This window comes from Phaenicophaeus curvirostris, chromosome 1 (genome assembly GCF_032191515.1).
Source record: "Phaenicophaeus curvirostris isolate KB17595 chromosome 1, BPBGC_Pcur_1.0, whole genome shotgun sequence".
Classification (NCBI taxonomy): Eukaryota; Metazoa; Chordata; class Aves; order Cuculiformes; family Cuculidae; genus Phaenicophaeus; species Phaenicophaeus curvirostris.
Window position 1 is genome coordinate 77,889,609 of NC_091392.1, and position 14,561 is coordinate 77,904,169.

Here is a 14,561-nt window from a genome sequence, read left to right on the forward strand (position 1 = left end):
GGTACAATGTCTCCATCATTTGTAGCTGGCCAGCCCTCATTGTATGCGCTTGGCTTTTTCAGGAATTTTTGAACTAAGATAGAGCTTCTCAGGGAAGCCTAAATAAATGAAAGATTTCTTTAATGCGAGCACCTAACTTCTACAGTCTGCTTTGACAATCTCAGCCTGAGACTTATTTTCAAAAAGCTGCAACTGAACAACGGATCTAAAGGGAAAACACAATTCTTGTCATTTGTGTGAAAAAAATATACTAAAAATCAATAGCCAAAGCTGTTCAGTAGACAGCAAACAAGAGAGTGAAATCCTAGCCTATCACTCCAGGCTGATCTTGGAGGACTGCTGTAACATGAAGCATAATCCAAATATCCATTAATCAGGTTTCCATGTACTGAGCTAGAAGGATATCTCAGCAGCCAAAACAAAGGTCCCAAGGCAGAGCATCAGCTCTGGAGAAAGATGCAATTAAAGAGAACGCTGAGTGTTAATTCTGAGGAAAGAAGAGCTTATTCTCACTCTGCTGAGGTAACAATCTCTGATGCCTGTACAACAGTCCTGTAACAGAATCCTCAGCCAGAACAGAGGATACCACAGCCCCAACCAGAGACAGCAGCTTTTCTCGCAGAGGACACAGGATTCTTCAAGACGTAAAACTCCATGTTCAGGTCTAGGATTTGTTCTGCCAGGTGACAAATGCAATTTTCTGCTTCCATCTAATGGGAAAACAGCTTTAAGAGAAAAGTTACTCGTGAACTGTTAAAAGGATATATGCAATTTATTGTCCAAATTTATTGTCCAATCTCCTGATTGTGTGGCTTACAGTAGTATCTTGCTGAACCACAGTCTGAGTACCTTGCTGTTCTACATATTGTATAAGCCCAATGAAGAAAACTTGCAGCCTATATTATGTGGAAGTTCCTTTTTAATTTCCTAGGGGAAACAGATTCTCAGTCCCATCCCTCTCTGTTTTGCAGTCTCTTACAGAGAGGTGAAATAATAAAAAGTACTTGAACCCACAGGTGCTGTCTATGAAAAAAGAGGGAGCACTATTCCTTTATATGACAGGAGATACAGACCCTGTGTGAAATGAAAAGGTGCTATCTTGCCTTTGAAAGGAGCAAGATACATACTGAGACACAGACACTACCTTTCGTAAGCTGAAGAGCTTTCTTTGGCTAATAGCACCAGAGCCCCCTGCCAACAGCATCTACCTCCCACTCCCCTCAGAGTGCAGACACAGTGCTGGGGAGCCAGGGCGTTTAGATGGCACCTGAGTGTTAACATAAAAACGCCTGTGCCAAGTTCCAAATTTGCCACAGTTCAGTATTTTATTGAGAAGACATCAAGTAGTCTCAGAAGTATTTGCTCTGCTAATCTGGACTACATTTAATGGCTATCAGATAACCCCACCACAGTGATCGTTACGGGGCTTTTGTCCCTGGCCAGTGGAAATGCAGATGGCCTAGAAGCAAGACTGCCTTTCTTGAGAGGACAGTGCCTGAGGAGAGCAGGAACATAGAAATGTCTAAAAAATGGGTTCAGTGCTGGAAGGCATCCATGACCCAACTCTTCCCCCTCCATCTTGCATGTGGAGGGCTGAAATAGTAGAACAAATCCCTCATGAGAAGTCAAGTCAGTGGGAAACTATATCTGTGACTTACTATAAAACCCCAATCTGTGAGAAATTCCTGTACCACAGCTCACTAGTAGTGCTGGGAAGGGTGCTAATAGGGTTATGTGTATCAAATGTGCACCCATCAACCATAATGAAGAAAAAGTCTACTGCTTCTCTTATGCCAGGAAGTAGACCCAAAACCCTTATCAACTTCAAATTTGCCCTCCAGGGCAAGTATGTTATGTTGTACCGTTTCCTTCAGGAATGGGGCAGTTAGGACAGGTGAGAAACACAGAAGATGTAGTAGCAGGACTAGAAAAATCAGACCAGAGTATCTTTGACCTCTGGAAATAAGGACTAGATTCAAAACTAGGTATGAGTTGATCTTTGTCTACAGTTTTAAATAGGATGTATACTAGACCCAGTTTCTGATTATTAGAATAATAATCTGACTTTCCAGTTCCTTGCCCCTCTTTCCAATTTCTAGCCCATCAGAATGCGACTCTTTTTTGGTTTTCCTCTAAGTTATTACTTTAAGAAAGTGTTTTTTTTTAAAAAAATCAGTCTCTCCTACTTTCTGAAGTTGTGGTTATTTATTTATTTACTATTAAATATAGAAAGCTTTGTGTTACTTCTTTTCCCCAAAACAACCATATACAGGCGAAATAGAGGTTTCTCTGCATAAACCTCTGCACTTATCCCAGTGGAAGGAATTCAGAATAGATATTCAAAACCAATTACTGCAACAATAAAACATCAATGATCCATTAAAAACAATCACTTGCAGACATTTAAAAGAGGGGTTTTCAGAGGGTTATTCTGACAATAAAGTACATAAAAAGACAGGTTTGTATATTCTGCCAAAAATAAAGGGACTTGTAATGAACCACATTGCACAGGAAGTGGGAATTATGTGGATTATGTGTGATTCTGAAAAAGGCCTGGAAATTAGTGCAACTACTTGTGTTTTCTTATCAGTTCTTACAATACTGTACATTACCCAATGCAAGTAGCATGCATGTCACAGAGTAGGTTTATAGCTTACACTAGCAGACATGCAGAAACTCCCAGTTAAAGATAAAGCTATTCACAGTTCTCAGCTCCTGAAGCTACACTTACTTAGCCCTATGTAGGAATTTGCCTCCTGTGGGTTACCACATATTAGCTGTTTGGGCTAGATAGATTCCTGTGTAAGACAGAATTAATTGTTAGTTGACTTGTGGATGTTGATATAGCAACCAGACCACAAATTTATCCCCTCTGTCCATTTATAAAAGTCTACTGAACCTGTAGACATCAAATGGGTGTAAGTAAGGGCATGTTTTGCCTTATAACCAAACTCACTTAAGTGGATTACTCCACAAATACTAAACACAGTCTTCTCGAGAAATCAAGACATTTGTAATTTTAGTGCATTCTTGAAAGGAAAAATGGAATACCAAAATTGCTCTGGGTTGCCACTTGCAAACTTCTTAATGTTTTCCAAATGTATTGCTACTTTCAAGAGTTGTACAATGCTGCTTATTATAGGATTGTATTACAGCACAATTCTTTCCTGTTCTTGTAATTCGCAAAGCATAACTGAAGTGTGTATTCTGAAAGCTAGAAATGCCTAACAAAAGACTTAGAATAATTTTTGTAGTCAAAAAATGGAAAGCACCTAACATTATCCTTGTTCACAGATGTGCCACGCTGAGGTCAAATAGACTTTGGTGGTCACGGCTGCATCTTGTTCCTGTGACACTTTCAGTCTTCCCATCTGTAGTGCTGAACAGCTCCAGCATTTGGCTAAATATAAAATTTTGATATATTTTTAATACTGAAAATTACAATCCCATCACATTAGGTCTTTTTATAGAAGTGTGGAACATTTACTAGGAAGCAACTGAGCCATGGAGTTATTGTCTTTCACCTCAGAGGGAATTTGTCTCTTTCTTCCTCTGGAAACCTTTTGGAGGATTATTTTGTTTCTCTTTCTTCCTGCAGAGGAAAGAGTGGGCTCTAGGTTCCTACCCCCATCTCCACTAATCATGGTAGCATGAGTATTTCAGGCATGAGCTGTCTTGCGTAGAGCTGAACTTCTTGTTGCCTATGTAAATTTATATCTTGTACCCGGAGTACGTCTGTGCAGTCCACAAGTGCTATTGCAACTTCTGTAGGAATATTTGAATTTTCTCTAAATGAGACAGCTGAAAATCTTACCATTACAGTTGCTGCTGTTGGTACTAAGCTTACGCAGATTATCAGAAGGTCTTACCTCCTGTAGAGCCAGGTAATTCTGTAGCTACATTACTCTCTCCATCAGAGCTTATTATCTTTAGGGAAGCTCAGATATATCTAAAGAAGTGTGTCCACACCTCTGAATTGCACTGTAGGCAGAGTTCTATGTGTTTTACTTTAGTTTTCCAATTTATTTCGCTGTCACTTATGCCATTGTGTGTACTTCCATTTGCACACTAAAATATGTGGATGCATTCTAACTCTTGCTCTGGATATCGCAAATGCAAATATAAGTGTTTGTGCTCAAGAATTTGTGCAAACATAGGCGTTGGCATCTCCACACTAAATATATATTTGGAGTACACATACTTTTTTATTTGGAAAATGTGCACAGGCAAAGATATGAAAACCTTAAGATTAATTGTGCCCTGAATTTTCTATTTCTTTCCATTAACTACAAATGAGTCGAATGTGGACAAATCTGAATGTACATTTACATAGGGACAGGAATATCCCACCTGATGCATCTGTGGATTAAAAGTGAAAACCACACTGGGCCGCTTATAGAAAATAATCCTCCCCATGCATGCTTTCAGTTTCTTTAGTTTACAGCACTGAAACTTGTTAGCACAAAGTTATATTAATCTATCTTTCTAGACATAAATTCTTCCTTTCTGCTGAAAGTATGATAATAAAAATGCCCACCAGCATTGATTTTTATGAAGATTAGTAGTGTCAGTCACCTGTATATCTAGATGTACAATGCAAATGAATGTAAAAGGATTTGAAGTATTTTAGACAGCGTTGCAAAGCCTGTCTTTACACTACATGTTAATGTTAGAAGACTAATAAAGATCTGGAGAAAAAAAAATCCAACTTAATGCAAAATGATTTTTTCAGTGAGATTTCTACAGGGAAAGCCTTGCATGCTAAAAGTTTTCCTCTTATTAATTATAGTTCTAATGGGGCTTCTTGGAACCCTTTTTATAATTCTTTTTTAATCCAAAAAGAGCAGCTGTTAATGTGGTTTTTTTTGGTTTTTTTTTTATCTCTGTAAAGTACACTTTCCCAAGTTCCCAAGATGGGTTCTCTAACAGTAAAAGGAAACAAAGCTTAAAGGCATTGTTTTTCTTCCAGCCTTCCATCTTGTTGAGTTTGTGGTTAATTTTCTGTTTGTCTTGTGAGTCTTAAATTACTTCAACTTTCTCTTTAACTTCTCTGTTACTTCTTGAGACTATAATCTAATACACCCAAAAATGCCTTGCAAAAGATTGAGCTATTAACAGTTCTGTAAAGCAGACAGAATGACTATAACTATTCTGTTCATTATTATGGCAAATAGATCTGGCTATAAAAGATATTTAATAAAATTAAATTTAGAAATACATAAAAATAAAACCTAATATCACTGTGGGGATTATGTGAGACTTTAGGCACACAGAGACAATGTGTGCAGTACCTGTTAGAGCTGCATAGATTTATAACCCCAGGTTGTTTTGTAACTGTTCTGTCTGGATGGGAATTTTTGGCATTTTAGTATCCCAGGTGGCACCAAACTAGGTCTCCAAACAACCTCTTCCACATATTATGAAGGTAGATGAATAGAGCAAGGGTGTGAAATGCAGGTGTCATAGTTATGCTGTGGGGAAAGCCAAAAAACATTTTAAGTTGTGATCTGCCTGCTAAGGCTACTGTATGAAATATCTTAAGGTTATGTTCACAGCCACACTCCCATGGCTGTCAAGGGTGTTTGCAAGAAGGATGACTTCCCAATTGGAGATAGGAATAAAAATGGAGAAGCTTCAGTTCAGAGTGTGATTCTACACCCTGCAGCTTTGTCAGGGAGGCAGAGGTGAGCATGGGGTCACTCAGTCTCCTACAGTGGAGAATTCCTTTTCCATTAAAATTGTAGGTGGCTGCTACCATGCTGTCCTTCTGTGTTTATGTTAATGAAAACGTGCGCTAGCACAGTAAAACCATGTCTGGTTTTAACCAGGAATAAAATGACAATCGAAGCAGATATTTTTGACCTAATATTGAAACCTGATGTCCCTAGATTCACCCCTGCATTCAGATACTCAAAGTTATCAAGGTTCCTGGAAGTCACCCATTGCAACCAACACCACAACATCCTCACAGTTGCCGATCACAGAAAACTTCAGGAACAGTTCATATCCAATGTGGGGTCTCTCATGCATTTTGGTCAGCATAGAAGGACCATTCAGGAGGAGGTGCTAAGCAAGTACTCCCATAGTTCAAAAGTCCTATGTTGTCTCGATGCATTGTCGCACACAGAGCAAAAGACTGGGAGTAGAGTAGGATTGTGTCCCTGCCCGTGAGTGTCATAGGACTGCAGGTACTGTGCAGTCAGTGGGAGGTCTGTCATAGATGGCAACAGACCCTAAAGCTGCTCTAACCAGTGGTGGGACTGTGAGATTTCCAGTGCCTAATGAGATGATCGTTGAAAAGGCACACTTTAGGACTTTGTTTGACTCCTTGCAAAGCACAAGGACCAAACCTGATTTTCAGATCCATCCAGTAACACATCCTGCATGTGCGTGTGTGTTGCATCCCTCTGGAGATGTTAAGCTAAAACCTTGTAGGTCACGACATTGTCCCATGGTAATTGAGGTTGTCTCCTTCCTGGGCAAAGAGTTTAACACTATCAAAACAGTAAAAGCAGTTTACATCTATTGCAATTCCCCTTCATGCATCCCCCATACCTTTGTAGGAATACAATTTCTATATACACAATATCATCCTACAGACTTCAGTAATCATGGCATAGGAACAGTACCATACATTAGATCACCAGTCCAGCCATCCCTCTATTCTTTCTTTTGAAGTGTCTTGCTCTAGGTGGCTTATTTGCTAGAAGCCATTAACTGAACATTTTTGATGAAAGGAGGAAGTCTTTCCTTACACTACACTCGGAGGAAAGATTATAGACTTCCCTTCCAGTAACTCCTGAGAGTATTTTTCTTTCCCTTGTTTCTTCCCGATGTAACTGTAGAAGATACTCTTCATTATATGTGTTCAGTCTCTTTGTTAATCTTGCTAAATTCTTGACTTCAATGCTATCTTGTGACTCATTAATCCCACATTTCATAGTACTGAGACTACATGTAGGTCGCAGTAATGGCTGTGCAGGATGTGCATTTGTATCAGTGTCAGGTGAGCTGTCCCTCGCCTACTAGCTTGAGGTAAACATTAGCACAGTACAGAGTTCCTCCATCTATCAATGTGCTCTGTTCACATTAAGTGACCAAAATCCTTGATGGTATATTATATTGTTGCTAATCACAGCAATAAAGGATATTTTGAAATCTAGGGTGCTTTCTAGTTCTGTTCTCTGCTTCTTTCCTCCAGAGTTGAGCAATACCAACACACCCTCTGCAAAAGATTATGTTCATTTCTTGAGGTATCATTTCAATATACTTCAAAAACAATCACGGAACCATTAAGGTTGGAAAGGATCTCTAAGATCATCCAGTCCAACTGTCAGCCCAAAGCTACCATTCCTAGTAAACCGTGTCCTGAAGTGCCATGTCTACATATTTTTTAACACCTCCAGGGAAAGAGACTCCATTACGTCACTGGGCAGCCTGTTCTGATGTTTGACCATTCTTTCAGTAAATAATTTTTTTCCCTTGGAGCAACTTGAGGCCATTTCCTCTCATCTTGTCACCTGTTACTTGGAAAAAGAGACTTACTTGGGAGAAGATCTGCTTGGTTTTATAGTATTTAAAATATTCTCCAGGTAAAAAAGTTGCAATTTGGACATACAGTGTAATAAATGATAATAATAATACATTATGCCTACTGTCTTTATGAAAGTTGAGGAAAGCCACCAAGATAACAGGCACTGAAAGTTTTAGAGATCCACAGGAACCAAAGTTATTCTTTTTTTGCACTGAGTGCAAAATACTGAAAAATAATCTAGGATGTGAAGAGGGAGCTGGCTTTGATGCCAAACACATGAGATCCAGGTGAATGCTTTCTTAGCACTTTCTCCTTTATCGGACCCAGCAGTGTTATTGCAGCCTCATTTGCACTGCTGTTCTTATGGCTGTATCTGTATTTCCATTGGAAAGCCCTCTTTTCAGGGATTTAGAAGCTGGCAATAAAAAGCCTCAGTGGGCAAATATCTTGGCAAACCTCGTCTCAGTATGAGAGAAAGTCACTGAGTTTTAGGAGGGTTTATTTTCCTCTGGATTGTAACTCAAATCACTTCATGGGCTTTCCTTAAAGAAAATTTTTCAGACTATCTGTGTCCTCTTGCAGCCAGGACTAAGGAAGCTTTCTGCTGTGGAACAAGAATAACACCTGTTGCTCAGTGAGGAACTTTATGAATGAGTCTCTGGGGACACTTTTACCCAGACCTCCCAGCTGTAATATAGTCCTGGCAATTCTTAACCAAGATGGGAAAGCAGATAAAATTCAGGGGTAATTCAGCATCCATACCCTACCCCCACCCCAATACATGCTGATGTCAAATCTAGACATTTCATATCCTGACCAATTCTTTTCCCTTTGTGGAGACTGCAAAACAGAGAGAGATTATATTCTTTTTCCCATTTTAGAGTTTAATTTCACACTTTGGACCTTCTTATTTATACCACAGCCATTTTACTGTTCTCTGAACACATAAAAGAATAATTAAGAATGCATAAAGGCTATTGACACTCACTTAAAGGCCCTTTCAACTTTTCAAGTGATCTAAAAGGAACACAAAATAGTAATAAACAGAAACAGCAATGCTTTTGTAATAAGGAGAATGAAAAAAAATATCTTGGACTGGATATGAGTGTCTAAATGATTTACTTCATTCTTACTCTACCAACTCTGACAGAGTCTCCGGGCAGTGGTCAGACACCCCTTGTCTACTACCCATGGGCTATTCAGTGAGGAAACAGGTTCTATGAGGAAAAAGCTCCTATTCAATGAGGAAATCGCGTATTTCATACTGTGCCATGACAACATGAGCCCTGTGTCAGCTTTGCAGACATACTCCTGATGCAAGGAGGAAGAGTTACTTTGGTAATTGCCTGTGATGGCATTTTGGTCAATGAATTGAAGTTGTGGGTATTTTCCAGTGAACCTTCACATCACTGTACAACAGTTGGCTACAAATAGGCTTGAAAGATTCAGTCAGGACTTATGTTCCTGGCTGTGTGGAAACAAGACCCTCCAGTTTATTTTCATTTTTTACCAACATGACTCTGCACGTCTTCAGAAATTACTTCCCTAAAAAGAAGTAGGAGAGCTTCTCAACCCATTTTGTGGCTGCACCTTATTATGAAGAAAATAAAACATCACTCACTCCCCTTGTAAAAGCATATATAGACAGTATCTTTGCCGAAAAGTAAGAAAGAATCAATCTTTGTCCTTCTGCTAAAGAAATAATAAGAGTAACTGATAGGTCTTGTATGAAGTAATTCACTTCGCCTTTATGCCTTCATACTTCTGTCTTAGAAGTGAGCAGCCTTCTAGTCTTTTCCACATCTGATCACTTTTCTATCCCTTTGTTTTTCCATGCAGTCTATGCCTTTCTTGAACTGCAGCACATACAGTGTACCTGCTGAGACCTTGTCCTTATAGCTGTGCTGAAGTGGCATCTTACCTATCAAAGACCTTTGAACAGAACGCACAATAAGATTTATCTTTTCTTCTTGTTACAGCTTCATGTCACTGATGTTCTGTCATACACAGTGATCCCTTATTTTTGTAGTACTTCTGCCTAGCCATTATATCTTGCTTGACATGTATTTGTTTGACTGTTCCTTCTTAAAAGCACTTTGTGCTTGTTTTTATTGAGCTTCTTGTTTATTTTGGATTGGTTTCCCAGTTTTCAAGATCTATCAGATTGTGTTCTAGTCCTCCAGAGCACTTGAAACTTCCTTATTCTCTATGCAATATTCAGTGTTAAGCTTCTAGCCTCAGCTAATACTTTGTGCAAATAACAAACTTTTCAGTTCTTAGTCCAGACAAACAAAGTATTTAGCTTCGAACATAAGTGATTCTTTTTCTTTTTTTTTTCTTAAAGAAACAAAAGAAAAAATCATTATGAGTAAAAGGAAATATTTTTGTTTTCACTGCAGAGAAATCTAACAAAAGTAAAATACTGGCAATCAAAAGCTTCATTAGGTAACACTGAAAAATAACAAAATGGTGTCACTCTACCTAACCCAGTGCTTAAGCTGCTTTCCCAGAGTATCAGAGATATAGTTTCACTGCCATCTCCCACCGAGAAGTTTCAAATCCTCAGTTCCCAGAAGAATGCCCTGGCCTCCACACTCTATGCAAGAGCTGGACAGATTTTCAATCTCCCCTTTGAAGTAACTCTGATTTGTACAATGTTCTAAGTGATCACAGGCACAGAGGCAGTAACCAAGGTGAATACTTTCCAGGTAAGCATCCTAACTGCAATAATGAAAGTACTAACCTACAATTACTCTCTCTCATGTCTGCTGACCTGGTTAGTTCCTATGCACTGATACCCATTTTTGAACAACAGCCACCCATACTAAGGAACGTCCTTCTCTCACTCTAAATGTTGCGATGCCTTCAGATGTGCAACAGAAGGATAAAAGGTCCTTCACATCCAAAATGAGTGTATCAGTATTCTCATAATAAAGGATAAAGATCTTTACTTCACTTGAGTTAGTGTATATATACACCCAAAGAGTTTCTTTTGATTAAAATTTTCAGACAAGTTTTGCCAAAGCCACTGCACCATTTCAGTTCAACCCCAAACTCATCATCTGGTAAGGAAAACAGCTCAGGCACGGAACATAGCACATGTATCCTGGCCTTGTTGTAATACCCAAAACACTGGACTGACCCCTTGTCACACATAGAGTAGTTCTCTTTGACCCAAAACATGGTGTTAGGCCTTTCCTGTGCCACTACACAACCTAGCTTGGCAGTTGAAGCACGGTGGCACTGCAGCTCCGAGCTGTGACATGGCCAGGGTGCTAGAAACATGATAAAAATTTACTGTGCTAATGTTCAATTCTACACTGAGGTCCAGAAGGTTAGCAGAAAGTGAAGTGAAGTGAAGTGAAGTGAAGTGAACAAAGCTTCTTGGCCTGTATTCCTAGCATATCTTGGCCCATGACTTCCAATAGACGTTTGACGCCTACAGAGAGCTTGTGACGGGTAGAAGAAAAGCTTCTATAGTCTGTGTTCCCTGTGTGCAAGATACACAACTATGTCCTTGATTTCCAAGTTGCCTGTCACTAGCTGTGATGAGGTTAAGGAAAATACTGATGTCATATTATAGCTTTGTCTAAAAACATATCCCCACCTGAACAGCTATTCTTTGTGAGACAAGTTCCCTGATACTATTATTGTTTCCCAGCTCTTTCTCATTCCCTGGAAAATGTCTCCATTCAGGAGGTACCATGAATGACCCCTTTCAAAACTGATATGAGGGCCTCAATCAGCTTCTCCTGACAGTGGCAGGACAGGTTTAGTGGCTCTGGGAAAGCCGGCATGATATTACTGTGCCGCAGTCTTAACAATAAAGACATTTTATCTGCTCCCTCTTCCAGATGTTGTCAACCAGAACAGTATGTGCTGCTTGGTTCTCAGCTGCCACATGGAACTGTTTCCATTGTCTAAACCACCCTACGAGATGTTTAAAGAGCGTAATAGAGAAACAGATATGGTTCAACTGGAAATTCATCAGTAACAAATGTGTACAATATCTTTGCTATTAAACTACTTATCAAATAGCAGGCATCAAGGAAGCCATTCCTACACATGCGTCTGGCTAGGGCAGTGAAGACAGTGCTGAATCCATCAGTCTATGTAGCCATACATTATCAATAGAATCTTATTGTTAATTCCAATGCAAAAGAACACTCTGTGTCTACCAGTCAGGTACCTATAAATATAAAACCTTTAATCAATGATCATAATTAATCAATGATCTTGCAAAGCTGCAGGAGCAGCCCTGAAATATAAATAGTAGTGACAGGGAAAAAAGCATTCCTAATAGGCACTGAATTATCATTCAGCTTTCTCTATAGGATTTTACACGTATCTTTCTGTAGATTTGGCACCGGCCATCAGTAGAAAAGACAGCTCATCTGACTGGTCAAATGATGAAGTCCTAAACCATATTTTTCATGGAATATCATTATTGAACTGTTTATAATAATGTTGAACTTGTGTACATAAATTCAACCTAAAAACTCAGTAGATTTTCAAGCTTATAGTGAAAACTGGCTTTATCAGGAGCAGCTAGCACAGAAAATAATACTTGAGTTTAAAAATAAGCCTATTTGAAGAAGAATGTGGTGGAGATTATTTATATAAAATACTTAAATATTCTTATGTTCTTATATTCTTAAATATTCACATTTTCAGAATATGAAATCTGATTTTTTTGTAGCTGTGATGTATATAATATGACATTCAGTGCTCCAAAAGTTGTCATCATCTTTGATGAGATACATTTAAAAAACACTGCTTTCTAAAGCTTGTGTCAGTTTTTCTAAAATATTTTAGCTTTTCATAAAAATTCTTAAAATAGTTATGGTTCTATAACTATTCTGTAATTCTAACTTTCCTGTGTTCCTTGGACCAAATCATAACTAATGAGAACAATATTATAAAGATGTGCTAGCAGGACAATTGACTATTGGTGAAGAAACATAAAAAGGCCTAGGAAGGTTGTAGCAAATCTTATTGAAAAGTAGGAACACAAGACAGTTTGGCAAACGAACAGTTTATTTAGGGGAGTCCTCACTTCTCTACCTCTCCTCGCATCTTTTTCCCATCTCTTCTCATCTCTCACATGTAGTACGCTTCATTTCACTCCCTCACTCTATTCTATAGAGCAGAGCCAAAGCAATTATGCTCCAGGGAGGTCTTAAGGCACTTCTATGAACTCAAGTGAGGAATTGCATTGCCGCTTGCTAGGCTTTGCACTGCGCAGCTGACAGCACATTTTGAAAAGTACAAATGAGAGGTCTCACTGTGCTGTGTTATCTGATCTCAGTAATTGCTACTCAGCCAGGAAGTGCAAGTGGACCACTGCTAGCCAGAATCTAGATGGATCACCATGGAGTCCCACTATGAGTTACAGTTTGTACAAACATGCCATATATTACCGTTAGCAGAAAAAGCAGAATGGTGGAGGTGGGGACATGGAGTGAGGGAACCTGAAGAGCATGTGGCATCCAGCAGCTGCATGTTTTCTTTCTTTGCTCAGGATTATTTGCTTGTGCAATTTTAGATTAAGTGCATTGTCCCAAGGAGAGAAAGGGCCCAGCTTCTGGACTCGTGATTTTTATTAGAACTGATACTTTTGTAAACAATTTTGTAAACACTCTGGATCATACACACAGAAGCAGACTTTTCTTCTTCATTTTAATATCTTCTCCTCTTCTGCCCTACCCATGTGTTCTCCATCTTTCCTACTTTTTTTCTGTCTCAAGAACAGAATGTGGGTGTCTTAGATGAAAAATAAGTTCTTAGAAAGCACTTTTGGATATACTATTTGAACTGTTTTAAAATACATAAATCTGGAGTTATACCTCTACTCTTCAGCATATCGAATGTCTAATTATCTTCTGCACTGATACCAGTTAGGAGTCTAAGTGAGCATCTTTAAAGTCAGACAGCATAAAAAATTTCTTCCCTCTTCCCTTCTGATCAGTGCAACTTCAAAATGATTATTTGCCTATTCTGTTCCATAAAGGTAGTGAGCCAGGAGTACCTCACACTCATAATGAACGGGAAACAAAGTGGATTGTATAGTAACCAACAATGTACTCCTCTGACTTACCATGACCTCAGTAAAAGATTATCCAATTCTCATTTTTCTTAAAAATAAAAGATATACTGGCCCTAATGAGCATAAACTTTAGCAGATTGGTATGACTGGGAAAATTCTTAAGTAATATGCATCAGGAGATATTATTGAAGTTTACAGGTTTATTTGAACAAATTTCAGTAAGACTGCAATAGGCTTGAGGAAAATAAATCATAAGCAAACCAAGGGCACTTGTGTGGGATTTTCATTGGCATGAATGAGAGCTGTCTGTGCTCAGAGAAAGGATTCTGTACTTTGTATTCATGCATGACATGTTGACATCATGGTGGGCAATACACAGATGTAAATCAAGAGGAGGGTTTTTTTCCTCTGTATGATTCTCCTCTTGGGTCATTCACTTTGTGGCAATTTAGGCAGGCTCTCCCCTTGATATGGAAAGCATTTTTATATTTACAGAGGTGGCAAAATCTTTGGAGTCAGTTTTGTAGCCACTGAAATCAAAACCAAATACCCTACTAACTATATATAGCCTAGTATAAGTCCTTTGCACTTTCGAAGAGCTTTGTGGTACTTTATGTTTTCTAAATACTTCAGGAATACTTTTGGTTGTTAAAATAAAAGCATCACAACATTTATTTATGAGTCTGTGCTCTTAATTAATATCTGAATTGACTTCTTAACTCAGTGGGGGCAGCAGAATTTCATCAAATGGAAATATTTTAAGCAGACTTTTAACTTAAAAAGCTAATAGTTTTGTTTTACACTTTAATGCTACACTAGTGCAATGATGCACTAGTAAAATGGAGCCCCAATGGTAATGTTCAATATCTAAATCAACACCACACGATTAGTGACATTAATATGTATATCAAATGATATAATAGCAATGGGACTCACAAAACAAGAAGGGATTTTTAAAGGGCTAAAGTCTTTGGTGTCCAT